Source organism: Protopterus annectens, chromosome 4.part0, assembly GCF_019279795.1.
Source record: "Protopterus annectens isolate FY-2018-M chromosome 4.part0, PAN1.0, whole genome shotgun sequence".
Lineage (NCBI taxonomy): Eukaryota > Metazoa > Chordata > Ceratodontiformes > Protopteridae > Protopterus > Protopterus annectens.
Window position 1 is genome coordinate 1,687,283,735 of NC_056733.1, and position 25,303 is coordinate 1,687,309,037.

Genomic DNA, 25,303 nt, shown 5'->3' on the forward strand with positions numbered 1-25,303 from the left:
TGTAGCCTCAACAGGTAAATGCAACAAACAGGACAAACTTTAAAAGTGCAGGTGCAAAAACAACTTTAAACAGTTTAAAACAGTTAAAAAAGCAGAAATACTTGCAGTTTAGCTAGATCGGACAGTCGCCCAGATAGTAGTAGGAAAAAAACACTTTTATCAGGTTAGCAGTCACTCTTTTGGCCTCTCTGCTGCTAGCACCACTCTGCCGGACCAAAAGGAGCTTGGCTGAGTAGTAATAAGTGCAAAAACCTCGCCAAAGTGGGTTTTATACAGGGGGACTTGAAAGAGCTAGAAATTGGCCCAAAACAGCCAATAGACTACCAGATTCTTGTGCTGGGAACACTCCTCCAGGGATAGAGAGGCTGCTCTAAGTTCCCCACGGCCACTGGTGAACAAAGAAACATCCCTCCATCCAAGAAAGGAAATGGGCAACACAGGAACTTTCCAAAAGTCCAGAATACAGCAAAGCCTGTATTTGGACTACTCTAGGTCAGGAAAGACGGGAAACAAGGATAATTTTTTTTCTTCTTTTTTTCAACAAATAGCAGGAAAATGCAGTAAATATGTAACACAGGCTAGCGTACTTGAGTGTGTAGCCTCAACAGGTAAATGCAAAAAACAGGACAAACTTTAAATTACAAGCACAAAAGTGCGTTAAAGCTGGCTTTAAAGCAGGGGGTTAGAAAGAGATAGGAAATGGCCCAAAACGGCCCATAAGCTACAGGTCACTGGGCTGGAACCACTCCTCAATGGACAGATAGGCTGCTCAGAGCTCCCCACTCTCACTGGTGAACAAAGACGCTTCCTCCTATCCAAATAAGGATATGGGCAACACAGGAACTATGACACAGCCCAGAAATCAGCAATACCTGAAGACTGGACTATTCTAGTTCAGTAAAGGTGGGAAACAAGGATTTTTTTTTTACAAAGTAGCAGAAATTAGGTACAGAAACACAGTCAATGCTTTAATTCGGCTAGCGCACTTGAGTGTGTAGCCTACCAATTAAACTAAGCAAAAACAAACTTTAAAAGTGCAAAAAAAACCCCTCAGAAATACAGGCAGGAATGCAATAAAACAACTTTATGGAGCTTATTTAGTAAAAGAAACAGAAAAGTCTATATATACAGAAAAGCAGCTAAAACACACAAACACTTCAGATGCAGTGCAAGCTAGAGCACTTGAGTTGTAGCAATATTAAGGCTATTACAGTTATAATAAATGCTCTGAAATATACTGTATATTTCCAAAATGTTTGAGAAGCACAGTCAGAACACAAGGAGGTTCAGGCGAAAGAAAAAAAAAAAGTTTTGTTTTACTTTTTGAAAGGGAAAAAGGAGGAACAGAAGGCCTTATCAAATGTTCTCTCTGTAATAGGCAGAATGAGCTAATGACACTAGACTGGGAGGAGTGTCACAGTAGGGACGGGCAACTGAAAAGCCACCAAGTATAAGAGCAAGACACCAACAGGAAGGGGGGGTGGGACAAAATAGCCTACAGACAGCAAGCACTAGAGACACAAATGAAAGTTTTTAAATAGATAAGGATTTGTAAAGATACAGAATAGACAAAGTGCTATATATATATTAAATTTTAAAAATGGTAATCTGTAAAAATAATCAAAAAAAATCAAGATACTTAGCACTAGAGACACAAATGAAAGTTTTTAAACAGATAAGGATTTGTAAAGATACAGAATAGACAAAGAGCTATATATATATATATATATATATATATATATTAAATTTTAAAAACAGTAATCTGTAAAAATAATCAAAAAAATCAAGATACTTAGCACTAGAGACACAAATGAAAGTTTTTAAACAGATAAGGATTTGTAAAGATACAGAATAGACAAAGTGCTATATATATATATTAAATTTTAAAAACAGTAATCTGTAAAAATAAAAAAAAAATCAAGATACTTATATTTTCAGCTCAGTTGCGGTCAGCAATTAATCCAGTCTGCACTGTGTGTAAAGAGAAACCCTATCAAAGTTAGGGCTTAAATACCAGAACAGCTTTTTTTTTTTTTTTTTTTTACAAGAACACAAAAGAACCAGCCCCCACTAGCCAAAAGATAATTACACAGAGGAAAGGCTTCAGTTAAAACAATAGCCTACAGAGAGCAAGCACTAGAGACACAAATTAAAGTTTTTAAACAGATAAGGATTTGTAAAGATACAGAATAGACAAAGTGCTATATATATATTAAATTTTAAAAACAGTAATCTGTAAAAATAATCAAAAAAATCAAGATAATTAGCACTAGAGACACAAATGAAAGTTTTTAAACAGATAAGGATTTGTAAAGATACAGAATAGACAAAGTGCTATATATATATTAAATTTTAAAAACAGTAATCTGTAAAAATAATCAAAAAAAATCAAGATACTTATATTTTCAGCTCAGTTGCGGTCAGGTTTTGCATTAGTCTGTAAGAAGGTCTATCAAAGTTAAAGCTTAGCTAGGGCTTTTTTTTTTTTTTTTTTTTTTTTTTTTAGAACACAAAAAGACCAGCCCCCACCCAGCCAAAAGATAATTACACAGAAGCACTAGAGACACAAATGAAAGTTTTTAAACAGATAAGGATTTGTAAAGATACAGAATAGACAAAGTGCTATATATATATATTAAATTTTAAAAACAGTAATCTGTAAAAATAATCAAAAAAATCAAGATACTTAGCACTAGAGACACAAATGAAAGTTTTTAAACAGATAAGGATTTGTAAAGATACAGAATAGACAAAGTGCTATATATATTCAATTTTAAAAACAGTAATCTGTAAAAATAATCAAAAAAAAAATCAAGATACTTATATTTTCAGCTCAGTTGCGGTCAGCAATTAATCCAGTCTGCACTGTGTGTAAAGAGAAACCCTATCAAAGTTAGGGCTTAAATACCAGAACAGCTTTTTTTTTTTTTTTTTTTTTTTTTTTTTACAAGAACACAAAAGAACCAGCCCCATTAGCCAAAGATAATTACACAGAGGAAAGGCTTCAGTTAAAACAATAGCCTACAGAGAGCAAGCACTAGAGACACAAATTAAAGTTTTTAAACAGATAAGGATTTGTAAAGATAAAGAATAGACAAAGTGATATATATATATATATATTAAATTTTAAAAACAGTAATCTGTAAAAATAATCAAAAAAATCAAGATAATTAGCACTAGAGACACAAATGAAAGTTTTTAAACAGATAAGGATTTGTAAAGATACAGAATAGACAAAGTGCTATATATATATTAAATTTTAAAAACAGTAATCTGTAAAAATAATCAAAAAAAATCAAGATACTTATATTTTCAGCTCAGTTGCGGTCAGCAATTTATCCAGTCTGCACTGTGTGTAAAGACATTAACCCTATCAAAGTTAGGGCTTAAATACCAGAACAGCTTTTTTTTTTTTTACAAGAACACAAAAGAACCAGCCCCCACTAGCCAAAAAATAATTACACAGAGGAAAGGCTTCAGTTAAAACAATAGCCTACAGACAGCAAGCACTAGAGAAACAAATGAAAGTTTTTAAACAGATAAGGATTTGTAAAGATACAGAATAGACAAAATGCTATATATATATTAAATTTTAAAAACAGTAATCTGTAAAAATAATAAAAAAAATCAAGATACTTATATTTTCAGCTCAGTTGCAGTCAGCAATTAATCCAGTCTGCACTGTGTGTAAAGACTGTTACGTTACTGTTATGTTACTTAAAATACAAAATTATAAAAGTTCATGGAAATAAAAGAAAAAAAACTGAAAAATGAATCACTTAACCATAATTTTAAACATGTTTTATGATTTATATTAAAAGATATAGTCCCTGTCATCACATAATACTTGTTACTCTAAATGAATAAAAAAATTAATAGTACTTTATATTATATGTTTTTTATCCATGTATTGTATTCACAGTCCACATTATTCCAGGTAATATATGCATATGTAAGGCTTGACTCCTGACTGCTTTCATATAGGTTCCTATACATATGCATATATTCACACAAATACTTTGGCTTTAAAATTATTTGAATCTTAACTAAAGATATATGTCTGTTTATTCCCACTATATAATTAAAGAATTGATGTTAAATTATTGTTTAGCTTCATATCATCAGTTTTTGGGAATGATTGTCTGGAAGCGGTAGTTAAGTATATACATAATATCCTCCAGTTATGTAAGATGCATTAAAGTATGTTTGCTTTGAATTTGTTCAAATTTATGTTAAGGTTGTTTTCTTGTGACTCTTAATTTAGTCTGAGAGTAGTTGTAGAAACTTGAGAATGTGTTTGGGGACTCAGTATGGATGCTTGATGTTTGTTTTAAATATGGTTTGGGGTGGTTACTGTGATATGGTATATATAGTTGTTATACTGTATTGATTTCTTAGTTCTTCTATCTCTTTATTGTGGTATGATAGTGTGAATGGCTTTAATTCTCCTATTATCAATGTTCTAGTATGAAATCACTTTTTGTTGTTTGTGTGATTGAGTTAACCTACAAGGACATGCACAAGCCAAAATAAGCTCAGTAATTCAAATCTGAAAAGTTTCTTATAATTGATATATGAGATGTAAGTGCTCAGTTTGCTGTGGTAACCACATAGCAATGTTTGATGCCATTGGTTATATTAATTGAAGGTACAAGGGGGTACCTCTGTTTATTTTAATATGTATATCCTTTTCATTTTAGTCAAGTAACTATTTTATAAACTTCACAGATTCAAAGAAAAAACAGAAAAGTGGGGAAGAGTATTTTCTGTAATTGATTTAAATTTAATATTATTTTCTTAGCAGCAGTTGTATGAAGGAATTGCCCATTTAGAAATGTTAAAGTTAACTCAAGTAATTGAAACTACTGACATGGTAATCTAGTTGTTTATAAAAATGCTATGAGGAATTACAGAAATAAACAAGTATACAATAAAGATAATTGTTTCTAATGATGTTATATTCAGCTAAATTGCTTTTAAAAGTCATCATAGTAAACTGCTATATGATTTTCTAATGTTACTCATTAAGTGATCATTAACTTTAGCAAGATACAAGGATTTTGACATAGTTCAACACAATAAGCATTTTAACATTACAGTTATTGCAATGTCATTAGGTTGTCAGTTATTTGAAATTAAAGTTACTCAAGTATCAATGTATTTTGCATTGTACAGTTTTACATTGTACAATAGACAGTTGTACCTTGATAAGTAACTACTACATAATGTCAGACATAGTGTCATAAGTACTAATTACTTTTGAAATGATATTGTTCATGTATTGCAGCTTGAGATTAGTATACTTCTTTTAATTAACACATCATGCCAGGTAGTTTCTTAAATAATACTTGAAACATTACTAACTTAGCAGTCTTTCTAGTTTAAGCCCTTAACATATCAACTGTATCAATCATACTTGACATCAGTAGTTCTCTGAATCTATTAGTCAAGAAAACTTCAATTGATGATGCAGTTTTTTAAAATCTTTTAGCAAGAGTGATTTATTAAACTATTCATTTTCTGCATAACTTAAGAAATGTGTTATTATTACTGCTATTGCAATCTATTTTTAGATTCAATCTCTAACAGAATGTTCTCTATCAGCCCCCCCCCCCCCACACACACACACACCAATCTCTGTTGTTTTTGGTTCACATCAGGGAGCCATTTGGGCCCATTTCTCTTTACAGTTTTCAAATACAATATGGTCAACCACAGTGGAATTTCCAGACATTTTCAACTTGCAGTTATTCAGCCATTATTTTATTTGATAATGACACTGATTTCACTGAAAAAATAATGATAGTGTTGGTTATATACACTTTAGATATAACATATTGATTTAGGACTTCATCGTATCACTAATAAAATAAGGTGTGTGCCTTTAAAGCAAGAAAAGACTTCAAATGCTATTTTCAGCAGCTCTAATACTCTTCTATCCCATCACAACCATTGTCCTGTCTGGATATTTGTTTTATTTTGTCAGCTTTATAATTGTAGGAGCTAGTTAACTAAAGCTTTTTGGATGCACTATGAACAACAAAATCACATTTTTTGCATGTAATCTGCTTTGTAACTTTGACAAATCAGAAGTATTGATGCCTCAGGCAGGTTGAAACAGTTTTGCTTGACTATGCCAAATAGTTTACTACTAATGCATTTCTTTCTACTAATTTGTCTACTGCTATCACTGTTACATACAATGAAACAAGCATGTGCAATCATTCTTGCTTTTATTTAAGACTTCATAGCATTTATTACCATTCTGTGACTCTGTCAAATCAGAACTGGCTTGGAAGGCATGGGTAGCATATCAACAAAACTGCAGCTTAAAATAACTGCACATTTCACTGAAGTTGAACAAAAAATATTTCATGGGCTAAAAACTGCAACTTCATATTTGTAAACACTGGACTGTGTCCACGATGATGAAAACTCAGAAAAAATATTTTTCTAAAAGTTTAAAGCTGCTAGCATGAAACCAAAACATGTTAATATTTCCTGAGTAGCTATCTTTGTTAACAAAAAAAAAATAGAGTGAGACCTATCACACTATGACTTTATTACAGCAGGAGAAATGAAAACATAGGTACAATTGTCGTTCAAATAGAAGACATGCAAATCAGTTCCATGTATGCTACATCTTTAAGGTATGGAAAAATCGTATTTTTCAGCAAGCATTTGTATAACTCAGTCTTTAACTGGTTTTCCAATTTCTCAGGTTACATATTTTTTTACCATAAAATATGATGGTTCTTTAATTGCCCAAATAAAAACTGAGTTTGTATTATAATAGTAATCATATCTAATGTAATGGGTGTTTGTCATGATTTGGATGGAGTAAAATACTGCCTCAGCTAACTCAACAACTCAAACGTTTGTAAAATAAGCCCTCTGCAAAATTTAGAAAATATATAAATTAGCAAGGAACATTTGTCAATAACTTGGTAGCTATAACATAAATTCTTTACTAATCAAACTATTTGTTAAGCTCAATAGCAGTTTTGACTGAGTAATGATTACCAGTTTGTGCAAAGGATTACAGCTATGACCTGTTAATGAGTCACTTCTTGTGGTACAAGGTTTGATAACCTGAACCTTCATTTCCCTGCTGTGTGACCTTCAGCAATTAATTTAACCAGACAGTGTTTTGTGGCAGTATTGGATAGCTACTTAAAAATTTCCAGGATGTACCAGATAACTGTCTTTGTACTAAAGGCATCTTCCAAGTAGATATTTACTTATAAATCTCACTACAACCATTGTTTTCTCTTTACTTTGGAGCATACATAATTAGCATACTTGATGTATTATGATAAGTTCAATCGGGAAGAAATTATGATAAATAAGCAGAGCCAGTAAGTCTGGTTTATATTCCTTTGCCTTGTATATGAAATCATAGGATTTGGAAGATGTGATTTTAGACAAAGGAATTGCTACCATTAGAGATGACAGAAGTCACCAAATTAAAAAAACTAGAAGAGGTTAGACTATTCCTGTATTAGAAACCCTTTATTAACAAGATTATTAGTTTTTAAATAGGTATCCTTCTCTCTCATATATGCTCTCTCTTCCATCATAATCTCTGCATATTCAATTACATGCAAATTAAATGAGAATTATTTAAATAGAAAGGAAACACTTTGTAAACAGAGAATACCCATATTCTTGACCCTGGCTCCAGTACCCTGTCCTTTTACATCAAATGATCTGCCATCCTAATTAAGCCAATCCATTATTTTTAAGGAATAACAACGTCAGGAGTGAAATTTATGCGACATCCGAAATAAGCAATTTATCTAATATTAGAGTGAACGATAATTGTTAAAAAATGAAAGCATATATGTATCCTCGATGAAAATAATAAAAACATGTTCAGAATGATTTCTAATTTTTTAATGCATAGATCCCCATGTTATCATTCAAAATGTTTGGGTTTAATAAAAGCATTAAAAGACAGTGTCACACACATGTCTGTGGTTGCTCTGCTACAATCTTTATTTACATTTTTTTATCTTACAAATTTGCAGACATATAATTTAATAAATTTCTGACAATATCTACAAGTGTGAAACTAAAACAAACGTATAAATGTTTATAAATCATCAGTGTAGGAATCAGAAAGGATATACAAGCTGAAAACTTTAGAGAACTAATACAAGCACTGCAAACATAAATAAAAACTACTGCAACAAGCACTAGACACTGAACAAAAACTAGTAGAGAACTTTAAACAAATAATGCCAGTTTTTTTTTTTTTTTTGCAAAGCAGACATAAATCAGTCTTCAATCAAAAGTGAATTATGACATCAAAATGAGAATTTCAAACCCCGTTTGTAAAAAATCAGCATTCTCACAGGTCTAAACCGTAAATAACATCTTGTTCTGTAATAAAAATAGGTCAGTAAAAATCAAACACATAAAACAAAATGAATATATTTTAGTCAAAGCTGAAGATATTGATCCCATTTCACACAGTTACACAGACACACACAAAAACACACACACACACACACACACACACACACACACACACACACACACACACCTGTGCATATTCTACCTATCAGCCAAGTTGCAGCTTATTTGTTGTTAGACATAGATCGTCTGCACCAAAAATACCCTACCTAGCAGAGGATATAACATCATATTTTACAAACAAAAGTCTTGTGCCCCAGACCTGTGGAGCTGGCTATTGGCATCACTTAGAACATTTCTTCTTTAGTTCATTCTCCAATAGTTGAATACAACTTTTTTAGCCTTAGCTATCAACGGCATTTTATAGAGGTGAATTTCATCATACTTCAAGCTGCCCCCAGATCTAACTATGAATCCACTTTCTGAGAAATATGCATTTATATATATTTTCAATTTATTTTTCAATAATTCTTTGTCAACTTGTTAGTTCTACTAGGCAGATTAGGTTTTTTGATCAGTCCTCCTAACTAATGTAATAAATTAATGAAAAAATAAATAAATAAATACAGAAAATATAATTTGTGCCATTCCCTAAGCTTCATGTACTCCCCCGTGCTCTCTGTGATATGCCAGAATGTTTAATGAAAAATGTTGCCACTATATATAAAAATAAAGTTTACTTTTATGATCATCATTATCACAAATATACTGAATACTTCTGTCCATAGTTTAGTAAAAACTGTTTCCAACAGGAAAAGTGCCACAACTTTTCATGCACAGCTTTTTAGCAACACAACATATTACCTGTCATTTATTAGGGATTATTCATGTTACACTCAGGTTAAATCAGATTTTACATTAGACCTTACAAGCGAGTACCTTGTATGCATATGCTTGCATATCAGACTACCTGTTAGCCATATTAAGACACGGATTACCTAAATCAAATGCTCTTAGTCTTGAATGTTAATGCTTATTTTTGTAGTACAAATGAGCTCCTTGTCTAGAGAGAGCCAAGCAGAAATTAAGCAGCCAAATTTGATCAAGTGATTAAGCAACCTTTCTACAAGTCAGACTTTTTCCCCAGAGGAAACAACTGAGCTTGTTAGAGCTGCCTGCACATTACAGCAATCTGAGCCACAGTATAGTCAGACAAGTATAATCAAACTGCATGGTTATCAGGCAACAGCTGCACATTATAAAATAAGTACTATGAGATGCTTGTTTTTGTACTTCAAGATACTGTTTTATCTGTAATAAACAAATTCACAAATTACGCTTTGGGTTAGACACACAATTACATAACCAGCTCAATAATGTGACAACTTGCAAGCATTTGGCAAAACACATTTATGCAGCTTGTTTACATGCAGACATACAATACCTGAAGATTTTTTAATTTTTTTTATCTATATATAGAGAGAGAGAGATATACCAATAAGTTTTATTATAAAACCATTAGAATAGACTACGTGTCACAGGGCATTTCACTGACTTGGTATACATTTTCTAGAATCCTAACTGGCAATAATATCAGATGCCTTTTGTGGCATACACGGAATGTTATAATTTCGGAACAGAATACTGTCAGACTTTTCCACTGCATGTAGCTGCCAGAAAGTACACCGGTAGGGAGGTAGAATGAAAAGTTATCTACTTTCAATAATTACTAAAACAACTAGACAAAAGCATGTTTTCTTACAAGATGCACAATGTGGACAAAGATGCACAATGTGGACTATTATATGTAGGCTACAGATCATTAATATTAAATAAATCACTAAAAGAAAACAGATGTTGGAGAAGGTAGCTGTTAATACCATTCAAATTTAGGCTATTGTTTACTGCTACAATGTTTTTTCTTCTAATATAGATGCAACTTAGGTTAAAGATACAATGATCAAACTGGCTTTTGTTGTAGAAATTGTAACTAAGAACTACACTAATATGCATGTTGTGCAGCTTTTTGTGTCCCAGATGTAAAAATAGGAATATAAATACCTTGTACATTTACTTTTTATGACATTGCAATGCATCTTAGGAGCTGTAAAGGATTTTACTGCTTAGATTTGTTTGTAGTCACAGTGGACAATATTCTACTTAGGAAGCAGAACATACTATTTTATCGGTAGCAAATACATATTTTATTTTACTTACTTGTTTGTTTATTTATTTATGCATATTCTCCTTCTGTTGAAAGTTGTCATACACAGAAAGCTGCATTGTTTTTTTACCCACAAATAAATTGCACTAGTAACCCCCCCCCACTGTACAAGTCATATATCCATATCAAAGAAATTATTTTAATTTAAGATCTGTCTGTTGCCTTTAAGACAAAAAATTATAGTAGAAATAGGATAATTGTATTTTCAAGTCAGATATAAAGCAAAGCAGTAAACATTTGTTTGGCAAGCCAGTAAAGAAGCAACTATCATGTACTTCCCCACTGCTTCATGTAAGCGTCATATCACATGGCTCACACTTTAAACAACAGTCCTGTAAATCTTTTTACTGACAACAGACTTCTATTTTTGTTAATAGTTGGAATTCTCAATTACATGCCTTCAGCTAGGTTTAAATGAAAAGACTTGTACATACAAGCTGTGAATCCATAAGTACAACAGAGATGGGAGAAAATGGCTACCATCATTAGACCTCCCAGATTGGTTGAATAAATGACTAGTATTTAAGGATTGTTATGTTTTATAAATGAATGACAGAATGAATGGCAGTCTAGATGTAGATATTTACTGTATGTAACTATCCTGAGTAGATAAGCACCGGGCCAATGACGTCATTATGCCCATTCCCTCCAGGTCCATTTTGATACATTCTTCCTCATATCTTCCCAACACTCTCAACTTACTTGAGAGTATAGTACTCCCCTGCTTCTTTTTCATAGGTTCATAGGTGTGTACTAGGAGCCTTTATAAGCCTAGCCCATAAGATTATCCTGGCATCGTGCCACCAAACCTTTGTCTATGAAAATCAATGGAAAGCATTTCTTCAAAGTCTCACCCTAGAAATTTCATCATTATATCATGTCCCCTTACACCAAACTTTGTATATTATACAGTACCATGCTTGTTCTTTGCCTCCCCACCATCTCCTTCACCATCTTCTATATTGTCCAATTAAAACTAAGGTTTATTGGAAATTTAAAGATAATATTAACTTCTTGCATGGTTCAAGTTGTAACCCCCCCCCCCCAATTTGTTGAATGCATTCCCCTATGGAGCGTGTCTACGTGCATATAGGTTATGTAATAATAAAGATGAGTTAAAAAAAGAAATTACTAAAACAATTGCTATGTTTTTGGACAGAGGTTAGAATAAAAAAGTTATTCTGACGTGATTAGAGAAACTGAAATCTGAAATTTATATTTATAAGGAAGTTATGGTTAGATCCAGTAATAATAAGTGTTGAGGGCTGGGTACATTCTCTGGACAGTTTATACAGTTATTACTTGTCTTTAGTACATAGATTGCTAATATTATTAAATATTATTTCATATTTTGGGGCTTTTTACTTAAATTTTGGGAATTATTTTATAGCTTATGTATCACTCTGACATTTTCATATAGCAGAGGGAGAAGCATTCTGGACCTGATTGTACATAGTAAGTTTATTAAACCAGCAGATAATTTGCATAAAGAAATAATGGGGACGGGTACATATAGATGTTCCAAATGTTCTAGTTGTAAACATATTGTAAATAGTTTTGATAGGATTAATGGTTTTCCTTTTACTCCAAGTAGTAAATACTATTCTTATATAGAGATCATGATATAATGTTAACAAATTTTAACTAACTAAATAAATAAATACATTTTGTCATTCTTTATACAAATATACATAGTTTCTTGTTGGTGGTTTCACATAATTTGATTTTTATGGCCAGTGATCTTCTATCCATCTACCTAGAATTTCTTGTGTGCAAGATGCTAATGTTACACAGAGAAGTATGGTGAATTATATAATCTCAACAGGAGAATGTTTGCTAGATTGTGGTAATAACCTGCATGGTGGTGAAGAGCTACCCAAGTTTTGGGAGAGGTGTTTGAAAGAGGGTTAGAATAAAAGAATCATGAATACTTTTACCTCAGTGGGTAAGTGCACCACCAATTCTATTTCTATGGATGCAGTGGAATTAATGTAAAAATTGGAACAGCCAACTGTTTATTTTAATCTATCGAGTCTTCAGAAGTATGCAGAACTGGGTATAAACCCTAGGGTCTTAAAGGCTTCCTCTATCCCTTTTGACCAGTCTTTTGAAGATGATAACAAATTTCAAGATAGATGGGTAGCCGCAGCCCATCTTTGTGCAACAGAATTCGTAAAAATCTTTATTGAAAGGGACTTGATAAAACAACATCAAAGTAAAGAAGAAATTTCTTCCATTTGCCAGACTCTCTCTATTCAATTAAGTGTTTTCCTGTTTGAACAACAACTGGGAGAGATTAGTGAGAGGTTATTTGGTTTTGTAAAATAATTAATGTGGAAGAAGAAAACTAAATTGCAGTGTGATGTGTTCTGATTGAGAGCGCTTTTCAAATAATCTGGAAATATAGAGTAGATAAGTATATTTTTGGCACTTTAACTGTTCAGAGAACTGCACTGTCTTTATTTTTGCTTGGCTGAATTATTTATATATTTGCTGGCATTGCTTTCTGATCTGTGCTGAAACTTTTTTCTCCTACCCTATTGCTGTTGTTTTCTTAAAGTTGATAAAACTGGTCTAACAGCTTTTGTGTTATCTGATTGTTTCAAGGCTTGCAGGAATCATTGCTAGAATCTCCTTGTGTTCTGACTGAGAGTGCTTCTCAAACCATCTGGAAATATACAGCTGATAAGTATATTTTGGCACTTTAACTGTTAGTTCTGCACTGTCTTTATTTTTGCTTGACTGAATTGTTTATATATTTGCTGGCATTGTTTTCTGATCTGTGCTGAAATTTTTATCCTCTCACCCTCCCACCCTATTGTCGTTGGTGTTCTTAAAGTTGGTGACTTTTGCAGTTGCCCGCGCCTACTATAAATTTGATCTGGGACACTCCTCCCAGTCCCATCTTTTTAGCCCATCCTACTTAATGCAGAGATCATTTGGGAAGGCCAAACCCCTTAGTCCCTTAACCTGGAATTATCTTCTGTTCCTGCTCTCTCTCTTTTTACTTTACAAAAAAAAAAAAAAACAAAACACACAAAAAAAGACACTATTCAGCTGCTTATATTTTTCTAATTTTTGTTTCTTCCTACTACTCTGTTACTTCAACTTGCTTTGCTTTTTCCTTCTACTTGCTGTCTGTTCTCTAAAGTATTCAACTGCATCTTTTCTGTTGCATTTATTACTGCTTGTTTATAGCCTTTCTAAATTATTAAGTGTTATTCTAAGCTCTTAGCTTTGGTTTAAGCACTTGGGCTTTAGGCCAACCCCTTAGCTTTCCCTGGCCTTTCTCCCTCAGATTCTGACAAATATGGAAGGACGATTTCTTACAGTTTCTCCTGCCAGTCTGTTTGATATGGGCATCCCGAGATAGTGTAGCAACTGCCTCCTGTACATAGACAACCACCTACTACTACCACCTAGAAACACAATTTGTGAGCGATGCAATTACATTAGGAACCTAGAGTCCAAGCTCGCTCCCCCTCAAGCCAGTATATCTGGCACTGAAAAGGTTTTCAACACAATCACTACACCTCAGACACCACCCACACCTACACAATACACACCTACATATGTGGAGGTCCTTCACATAAACATTCCCAAACAAAGGAGACCTCCGAGGCAAAAACACACGCAATTTCTCCAGCCCTCCACACCACATACCACACATAGTCCACACACCTGTCCCTCACAACCACTAATGCTTCACCATAAATGCAACATATTTGTCATAGGAGACTCCATTGTGAAACACACAGATGTGCCTCTCACCTGGCTGGATAAGGAGAAAGTCATGGTTACTTGTCTGTCGGGAGCCAGAATCTGCCATATTACACACACACTTAAGTCTCTCAACAACAGGTACTGTTATGACTGTGTCATAGTCCATGTTGGCATGAATAACTTGAGACGTGCCTCTCTGGACTATATGAAGAGAGACATGACTGAGCTCACTGATTATGTGTCCCAAGCAGGTATATCCCTAGCCTTAAGTAGCATTCTACCTTTACCCAAAATGATGCCTCAATACAAACAGAAAATGATTGACTTTAACACTTGGCTTAGTTTCTGGTGTCATTTCAGGGGGATCCGGTACCTAACAGCCTGGGAATATATGATCAACAGACCACAATGCTTTGCCAGAGATGGGCTACATCTGTCTCACCTGGGCTTCAGGCTTCTAGCAAAGGCTCTTGCCTCCCCTATAGTGCCTTTTTAGGAATAGTGATGAGGTTAAAAGTACCAACATAAAAATTTCAACAAAACACAAATTAAAGGTCATGCTGCTAAACACTAGGAGTCTAAACATGAAACTGCACTCATTGCAAGCATTTCTAACCCTGGAAAATGCTGACATCTCTGCAGTCACAGAAATCTGGTTCAAAGTTGTGGAGAGCATCCCAGCCTTACCTGGTTACTCAGCCTATCATACATTCAGACCCCAAACTGTGGGCAGTAAAGCCAAAGGGCATGGAGTTTCAATAAACATTAAAGACGTACACACCTCCTGGATGGTCATACAATATGATGCACAGGATACACTGAAGGTACAGTTAAGCATTGACAAGACCCCTATTCAAATCATAGCTAGCTACCGGCCCCCAAATCTGACTCAAGATGCCCTATCTGCCTATTTGGACCTGCTCGAATCTATTAAGATTCAAACATTAACCCTGATCCTGGGTGACTTTAACTTCCCAAACATAGATTGGAATAACTACTCATGCCAGATCACAAATGCCTAGAGATTCTTTGATTTTGTCAATAGAAATGCCTTGGAACAGCTAGTTGATACCCCCACAAAGGGTGATAATATCTTGGACTTGGTATTAACTAACATGAGAAACCACTGCAGCATCCCTATAGTATCACTGAGTCGACTTCATGATGTTGAAAGCCGACAATATCGAAGCTTATATTGTCGGCACCACAGCATCGAAAGTGCAGAACATCATGCAGGTAAACAGAAATCTCCATAGGGGAAGATTTCCATTTACCTCAATGTAGTGCGGTCTCGGAGTTGGAATATTTAAGCAGGGGGTTGCCCCCCTGCCTACGCTAGTTAGTTTTTATTTTTGTTTGCTTTTTGTTTTTTAAGCATTATTTGATGTTTTACTATATCAATCACTAGAGGTCGACCTTTAGTGATTCGATGTAGTAAGATTTCGATAATGTGATATAGATGCTTATCATCCTCCCTGATAAGATCTGACCACAAAGTGGTTACTTTCAAAGTCACCTTTTCCCTCAATTCCCCTTGAGCTAGGATCAGACAAAACAATTTTCCAAAGCTGATTGCAGCCTTCTGAGGGATGGTATAAACAGCTTCAAAGCCACCTCCCCCTCTGTAGGGACTGGCACCAATATCCAAAACTGCACCAAATCACTATATGTGCATTTATATAGATGCATGGGATCAGGAATACCCAACAGGACTAAATCATCTTATGCAAGGAACAGTAAACCTGTCTGGTGGACATCTGCAATAAATAGACTCTATAACAAAAGGAAAAGTTTGCTGTCCAAGTCCAAGAAGGAGCAGGCATCCAACTGGAAACAATGTCTCCTTAGCCTGAACAAGCAAATAAGAGCACTAGTGAAATCCTCCAAAACAAACTTTGAGTCCAATTTGGCCACATCTGCTAGAGACAATCATAATGCCTTCTTCACATATGTATGCAACCTCAAAGGAAGCACCCAGATCTGTTCAGAACTGGTGGTCAAGGACACCACATATACAAATGCCGTAGATATAGCAAACTTGCTGGCTGACAGATTCAGTGAAAACTTTACCCCTCTGTCCCCCCATCAGTAAATCAGGACATCCCCAGTAGCTGCTCTCTTCCCCTTACATCTAGGGAACAAGTCATCACTGCTCTCTCAAAGACAAAAAATACAGCCTCCATGGAACCTGATAACATCTCAGTCTGCATCCTACGTGAACTCAGGCAGGAACTTGCAGCACCATTAGGCACCCTGTTCAACCTATGCCTGAGTACTGGCTTCATCCCAGCTGAGTGGAGGATAGCCACTGTCATTCCTTTAAATAAAAGTGGAGTGTCCACCAATCCAGGAAATTATAGACCCATCAGCCTAACTAACCTGATCTGCAAGGCCATGGAACGGATTATCATGGACCTCATTAACAAGGACATTAGCAACCCAAATGCTTGATCACACACAGTTTGGCTTTGTCAAGAGGAGTTCATGTCTGCTAAATTTGGTTGACTTCTTTGAGACATTTACCAAAGTCATGGACGAGGGGAAGACCATGCACATCACCTACCTTGACCTGACCAAAGCTTTGACACTATTCACCCACTCAGGCATAATAGATAAACTCTCTCAACTAGGCATCAATCCATATGTTACCAGATGGGTAGTAAACTGACTCACTGTTAGAACACACATAGTCAAAATAGGGGAAGCCACATCAAGCAGTAGACCAGTAACAAGTGGCATACCCCAGGGATTGGTCTTGGGGCCTCTGTTATTTGGGATATACTTTTCTGAGGTGCAGGTCCAAACCAGTGGGCTATGGCTGACCAAGTTTGCAGATGACTGCAAGCTGAGTGCTGTCATCAATTCCACTAGTGATGTCAACATCCTCCAAGAGGGTCCCACTCAGACAAATGACTGGTGCTAGAAACATGGTCTCAAGCTGATTATCAAAAAATGCATTATCATCTGCTTTGGGGAGAGTGACGTCCCCACAAATTATCACATTAATAACAGTGTCCTAAGCACTCAATCAGTCATGTGAGATTTGGGCACCCAGGTTGATAGCAACCTGATTTTGACTACCATGTTGCTTCTGTTGTTTGGAAAGCCTTCTACATGGCCCACCTCATAAGTAAGGATGTCTCATCCAGGGACAAGGAGGTCATAAAATCCCTGTATTCTTCCCTTATAAGGTCCATTATTGAGTACAACATGCCTTTCGACATGTGCCTCACAAAGCACATGCAGCAGCTGGAGAGACAACAGAGGTTCCTCACCAAGAGAATCCAGGGCCTGAAATGTCTACCATACAAAGATAAGCTAAAAGCCTTGTCCCTCTATTCAGTTTCATACAGACTCCTCAGAAGTCACCTTTGTCTAGCATACAAGACAATCATGAACCCCACCTTGATGGGACTGCTGCATATCTGCAAGTCAAGCTCCACTTGAGTAACCTGTACCCACAGCCTCAACCGGGTCTGTGACATCAACAAGACTTGTTGGCAGGACAGAATTGTGTCCCAGAGACTCCCCCATCTATGGAATAGACTCCCTTTCCACATCAAGTAGAGGACCTCTTTTCTCCTTTTTAAGTGCACCCTAGATAACTTGATGGGGAAACAGAAAATATTCCCCTGGGATTCCACCTATGTCCCTGTTGGACAAGGGCATTGGGTGCTGATTTGTATAAACATGGGCTAAACTCTTGGTTAGGCTTCTAAGGGCATCAGGGTCAATAGCCTAGTAACCTCCTATGATCCTATGATATTATAGACTATGATACTGGAAAGGCATTTCTTTGGAAGTCCAATAGGAAGAGATGCCTGCTAGTGGTATGTATTGATGACCATGAAGTGGATTGAAGATAGAGTGAAACATCACAGGCCTGATCCTGTCTGATGGGAAGCTCTACAGAACGGGATAGTGAAGAAAATTCCTATCCTCTTTTGACTTCAGTTCAACAACCTCAATATCTCCCAAAATATTTTGGAATGGAAGATGTCATGCAGACCAAGACCATTACCAGGATGGGATATCCAATGAGCAGCATGGACTGGGTAAGAACAAAGGACATTTTCAGGACCGTAATAAAAAGTCTAAGTGGTACTAATTAGCTTTTTGTATTCTGATGGGGACAGTTGTTCTGAATATGTTTTAAATAATAATTTTGTTGTGAATTTATCTGCTTATGTTACAAATGACATACAAATGTCTGTTTTTTAAGTTGCGCCTTGAAATTTGTGCCTACAGTGACTGTATGTATTGAAAACTGATCTATTTGGACTGAGCAGGAATCTACATCTTATTAATTATTTTTTAGTCCAGAAGTATAATAATGATATTGATAATATTCGTGAAGATGGGACTGATACTTCAATGGATAGTTTTTATAAATGTGTTTCTGAGGAAAATGATGATAGGAACTATAATGGATTTTGCCAAATTTACACTAGCAAGATAGTTTGTAAAAGTGATTTTATACCCTCTTTCAATCATGAGGGGGTACAGTAGTTTGCTGCCATGACAAATTTTGCTGTGGAAACTGCTTTTTTGAATTCATGAAAAATAAGTGCTCAGTTAACTATAATTTAACTAAGATGGAGTGGCAAGCCTTACAGGACTTGGGTGAACAAAGAGAACTAATTTTTAAGCCTTCTGATAAGGGAAATAAAATTGTTATAATGCATTTTACTCAATATTTAAAAAATGTGTTTTGACAATCTAAATAATGAGGATGTTTACAAAAGGGTACCTATAACTTGAGTATATAAATGCTAAAATGGAGTTTTAGGTTTTGTTAGATAAAAGCCACAGGTTGGATTATTTTGTAAGAAATTATATTGAAAAGAAGTTTTATAGTGTTGGTGATACCTCATTTTTATTGTCTTCTGAAAATACATATGGATATGGTTAACCCACCTTGTGGGCCTATATTGTCTGCTTCTTCCTTCATAAAAGACACCTTTGACTTTTTGGATAGGATTAAAGGACTAAATTGGATGAATGATATATATTAGATCACTATTGACATTAAAAGTCTGTACACTAGTATTTATCATGAATTTGGTGTTGAGACTTTAAAATTTCATCTTGATGATAGTCATGTAAGTACTTACATAACAGAATTGATATATTTTTGTTTAACCCATAACTATTTTATTTTTGCGATAAAGTGTTATCAGCAAGTACAAGATACAGCCACAAGGATGTCTTTTGCCCCCATGTATGCCAATTTGTTTATGGGTTTATTCAAAGTGGAATATTTATATAGATATATATTTTTAAAAAATCTAGTGAAATATTACCAATTTATAGATGATTCAATTTTTCTTTTTTATTTAAGGGAGGTTTTGAGTCAATACAGTCCTTTGTAAAGGACTTGGATAATAATAGATTTAACTTAAAATTTGATGGACACCAACTGGGAGATTTAGTGGTGTTTTTGGATGTGCATTTACAAGGTTTATTAGGTGGTAAAATTAAAACTAATGTTTATTGGAAATTTTAAGGTAGTAGTAATTTTTTACTTGGTTTAAGTTGTCACCACCATCTATTTGTTGGAAGCACTCCCCTATGGGAGTTGCTATGGGTGTATAGGTTGTGCTATGATAAGAATTGAGTTAGAAAAAGAAATAACTAAAACAATAGCTATGTTTTTGGAAAGAGGCTTTGATAAAAAAAGTTATTTTTAAGTCATTAGAGAAATTGAAATCTAAAATGTATATTTATAAGGATGTTATGGTTAGATTCAGCATTAATAAGTGCTAGGGGTAGGTACATTCATTGGAAGTTTTATGCAGTTATTACTTTCAATGTCTTTAGTATACAGATTGTTAATATTATTAAATATTTTGGGGCATTTTTCTTAAATTTAGAAAATTTGTTAATAGTTTATGTATCACTCTGACATTTTCATATAGAAGAGGGAAAAGCATTCGGGACATTATTGTACATTGTAAGTTTATTAAGTAATGGGAAGGGTACATATAGATGTTCCAGATGTTCTAGTTGTAAATATGTTGTAAATAGTTTTGATAGGATTAATGGTTTTCCTTTTATTCTGAGTGCTAAATACTATTGTTATACAGAGGTAATTATATATGCCATGAAATGCCTCTGCAACCTGTTCTTTATAGGGGAAAGGAAAAGGCCCTTTAATATTAGATTACAGGGGCATGTGAGAGACATCAGAAATGCTAAGGAGAGTAGTCCTCTGGCTATGCATTTTAAAATATGTTATGGCAGTAATTCTGAGGTTTTAAAAAGTACTATCATGGAACAAATTTTTCCAAATATGGAGCATTTTGATTTTAAAAGAAGGTTGCTTTATAAGGAATCCATTTTTATTTTGAAGTATGGTACAGTAACCCCCAATGGTGTGAATGTGGAATGCAAATAGAGATTTTGAATGTGATTAAATGTAATTAATCATGAGTGGACAGGTGATCTGCTGTGGCGACCCCTAACCGGGAAAAGCCGAAAGAAGAAGAAGAATTTAATTATTGAATTGTTTGATTGTATTAAATAGGTTTTATGAGTGCTGTATAAGATGTTGAATCATTTGAATGCTTGTATTTCAAGCTGCGGTGGTGCAGCGGTAGTGCTGTCGCCTCACAGCAAGATGTTCACCCATTTGGTTCTCAGCTGGAGCACAGTCTGCATGTCCTCCCCATGGTCAAGTTGTGTTTGAAAGACATGCGTAAATGGGTGTGCCTTTGTTGAAGTTTGGGCATTGAGCTGACACCTCAGCACCGTAAAAATCTACTGCCAGTCATTAGCGGACTGGAGTTCCACTGTGGCAACCCCTAACCGGGAAAAGACGAAAGAAGAACAACAACTCTTTGAAGGCAGTTGTTCGCCGAGTCGCTAGAGTCTTTTTTGAATATATATATACATATTTTTTTTTTGTCGTTCAATATGCTTATATAGTTTCTTGTTTTGGTTTCACATAAAACAATACTATGTCAAGATCACAGCTGCCAAATGGCTCTTCCACATCTGCCCCAACCACCACAGTAATACTTGTCAGGACTACATTCAATATGCTGTCCTCTTTTAACATTTCAGTTGTAGCAGTGGAGTATCTATCAGATGTCAGTAATTAATCATATCTTTTTCAACTATTAAAGAAATAGTACTGCACATCTCTGCATTTGCACTGATATATGGCCAAATATCCAAATGGATGTCATAGAATTAATATACTACACCTTAACAGCTAACACAAAAGGCAACTTATCTTTTTTAGAAAGCGTTTGTTCCCATGTTAGTAAAAGCAGCTTACCTGACTATCCTGTCAGGCATGTGTTCAGTTAATGAGCCGGAAAGAGTAAATGTACCGATTGTGGATATATTCATTGAGAAGTTATCATTTCTCATGGTAATATTTAGGATATTAGTCATCTCATTACTTAAGCACTCCTCTGACTGGTGATACATTAGCCTATAGTGCATAAATAGTAATTCAGAATGAGGTGGCAAAGTTCTACCAGGGAGCTGCCTAGGTGCCGGCTAGTTTACTGTTGTAAAGAAGGATTGCCCAACTTGTATTATACACTAAAGTTCTGGACACGTTGTCTTAATAGCAGAAGCTAGTGCTTTATTGAAAATTCTCATCTAACTAGTTATGTTAAGACCCAACTGTAATCCACCAAATCAGGCCACATAAGTAGACAGTTACCGGTGTAAGAAGATGCCTCTTCTACTCTTTGCATAATGACAAAGAACAATAATGACATGGCTAATACAAAACACTCTTACCTGTCAGTGGTATATCTGATATCATGATGCTGTGTGCTTACAAAAATTGTTAAACTGTTTTAAAAGAAAAAAAATAAACACGAGAAACAAGAACAAGACTGCAGTGCTCTGGAAACATAACATTTTAACTTAACAATCACATGCATATTTTTTCAAATGATGAACTAGTATACTGATGATTGGAACACAATAATGAATAACAGTTCATATTTTGGACAGAACTTCAGTTTGTCTTGACAACTCTGTTCACTCAGGTAAAATCTTTCAATATTTAAACTCATAGAATGTTCAGGCACCTGTTCCTGTCTTAGTCATCAGAACTTCAGTCATGGAGTAATCTGAGTACTGCTAGTACTTTCTTAAACCTAAATGGTCCCTTAAAAGGAAATAAAATCACAGAAACTGTCCGAATGCAGTAATTAATTCATTTCAGTGAAAGCACACCATCTGTAGGCAGAAATTTCCAGCATGTACTACATTTATAATATGCGCTTTCCTAAAAGTATCGGTCACTGTTCATTTTTTCATCTCTTCCAAATCTGCAAATCAGAAAAACTTCCAGAAATTGAGTTAACAACAAAATTAAAATCAATACCCTGGGAAGCAGCTGTTTTGAAATTTAAAACGCAACATACTCACATTTTTTTTTTAGATGGAGTGCTAGAAGCATAAATGGAGGCTAGTATGCTTAAGGCTGTAAGCTGCAAAGTATTTTCATTTGCATATTGTTTCTCAGGAGAGAAATCTAGTTGACTTACATCATCATCCTGTTTTGCTTCACTTAGAGAAAGTAATAAGCCCAGCAGAAAGCTGTGTGAATTTCATCAATCCATCTATCCCACAGAGCTGCTTATAACGTCAAACTATATACTAACATTTCATTGCACGTTATTTGTGTAGGCTGTCACATGCCTATATTCTTACTTGAAAATTAGTTCAGGAAAGCAGCTGCTGCAGTTTACCCAAAACAATAACTGTTACAGCCATGGAGAGAGAGTGGAAGGGGTGCGAATGTAGATTACAGCTAAAGTCAGGAGGGGGTTTTAGGATTAAGACGTAGGAAGAGAGTTTTAGGGTTAGGAATCAAGAATGGGATTTTAGGTTTAGGGAGCAAGAAAGGAGAATTTGGGTTAGGGAGTAGGAACAGATTTTATGTTCATGGAGAGGCAAGACAGTTTTTGGATTAGGGGTTTGAGAAGGATTTTTAGGGTTAGAGTTATGGTTCTGGTATGGCTATACAATTTTTTAGACTATGTTGTTGGAAGGACTAAGCAGTTACTGGAGCTTGAGTTAGTGGGATTTACAGCACTTGCCTTTTTAAACAAGTGGAAAAAGCAATTAGCATGTGATCACTTGCAGAAGACCCTGTATAAACTTGTCATACAGTGTTTGTCAACATGCAGCAACATTATTCCAGGTTAAATACCTCCTTTCATTCTACTATGTTATCTGCCTGTAAACCTTATTTACTACCAAAATGGTTCATGTTTGTCTTCAAAATCCACCAGCAAATTCATTCAAATAACTAAACAACATAGACACCAAACAAGATAGCTAAGGTGATAATAAGTAGACTGTTTCCTCCACAGCTGTAGACTACAATGGCATCCCATAATTGCATCACTATTATGCCACTACCTGCAAACATCTGTTTTCACAGCATAGTGCATGGTGCGTTAGTCTTTTTCTTGTTTAACTGCTGCCCAGCCTGACAAGCTGCAGGTTTATGCAACTCTCAATCACTAAGCTTCAGGCTGAACTCTGTCTGACACATGACGTGTGCTGTTTCCTAATTTAATCTTCTCACAGCCCTTAGAGTAAGCCCCACTGGCAAATAATCCAGTTTAATTATACTTGGTTTACTGTATATCTGCTTGAAAATATGCTTGTTCCAAGTTTCTTGTTACCTATACATGGTTATGACACTACATAAAATGGAGCAAACACTTTTATGTCATTCTCTCTATGCTAATTCAACCGTTTACAGCTGGTTGCACTAATTTATTTCACAGACTGCTTGATAGTTGTATATATGCTTTCTGCTTCTAATAGTGTTCTTTTCCACACACAGAGTCTGCTACTCTAAAAGCTTTATTCTTTGCTTTAATTGAATAATGCGATACTTGCCTGTTAATTGTTTGCTATCTAATTTTATACTGCCCTTAGGAGGTCATCCTATTGACACTGAATTGCCTCAGTTTAACTGTCACATCACTATGTTGGCATTGCCATTTAGCAAATTCAGTTTATAAACACAACCACCTGTCCAAATAAAATTCAGTTGTATTAGCATGTTATAATTATTTGCACCACAACTTGGCATAGCGTATAACATTTTATTCTGACATCATACAACAGAGATCAGCAAAGGCACAAATCATTATGGGGCTAACCTGTTAACAGAAACAAACCTATAGCTGAAGATGTTTGTTTTTAAATGAGATGTCACTGATATTAAACATTTCTGAATTCAGACTGGAGGAAAATTATGAGAAGACATTCTGTTCTAGCCACAGAGAGAATTGATTATTAAAAATGCACCAGTAAACATCTAGTAGTTACACAGTACACTCTAAAACTAAGCAAATTTACTGAGTGTTAGTGCCATACCTCTCAACCTCTTAGTGAAAAAAAAATCTGAACAAAACCTGAAAAAATGGGGGGGGGGGGGCAAAGGCCAAATAATATGGACAAATTTTAAATATTGCTCTTATAAACTTAGAAAGATGCTAGAGTAACACGGTTTTGTTAGCATACATTTTATGAAGGATTTGAAGTCTGAAACTCAAATGTATGTCATTATACTGTGACTTAACTCCTTAGATCATCTCAATGATTTGCCAGAAAACCACAAATTTTATGATGAACCAACTAAACATATGAGGCAAATATATGGACAGTTAAGAGGTATGGTTAGTTCTTATTGGTGAATCATTAAGTGGCATTCCTTTACCAGCAATTTGCCTTGCTGAAAAGTAGGTATTTTCACTGCAAATTGCTAACCTTTAACTAGGAAGAACCTGCTTTAACATACCCTCCCATTTTGACACTCCTGAACACAAGCATCATGAAAATTGAATAAAAGCAGTTTTGCACTCAGTGCAAACCACAAAATCAGACAATACAAAACAAAATAAAAAAGTAGAACTGAACACACCAAACATACTTTGTCAAACATCAATATTAAAATTAAAATTGAAATAAGACTTAGCGCTTTCATCTTATTCAAATAAAGTCTTC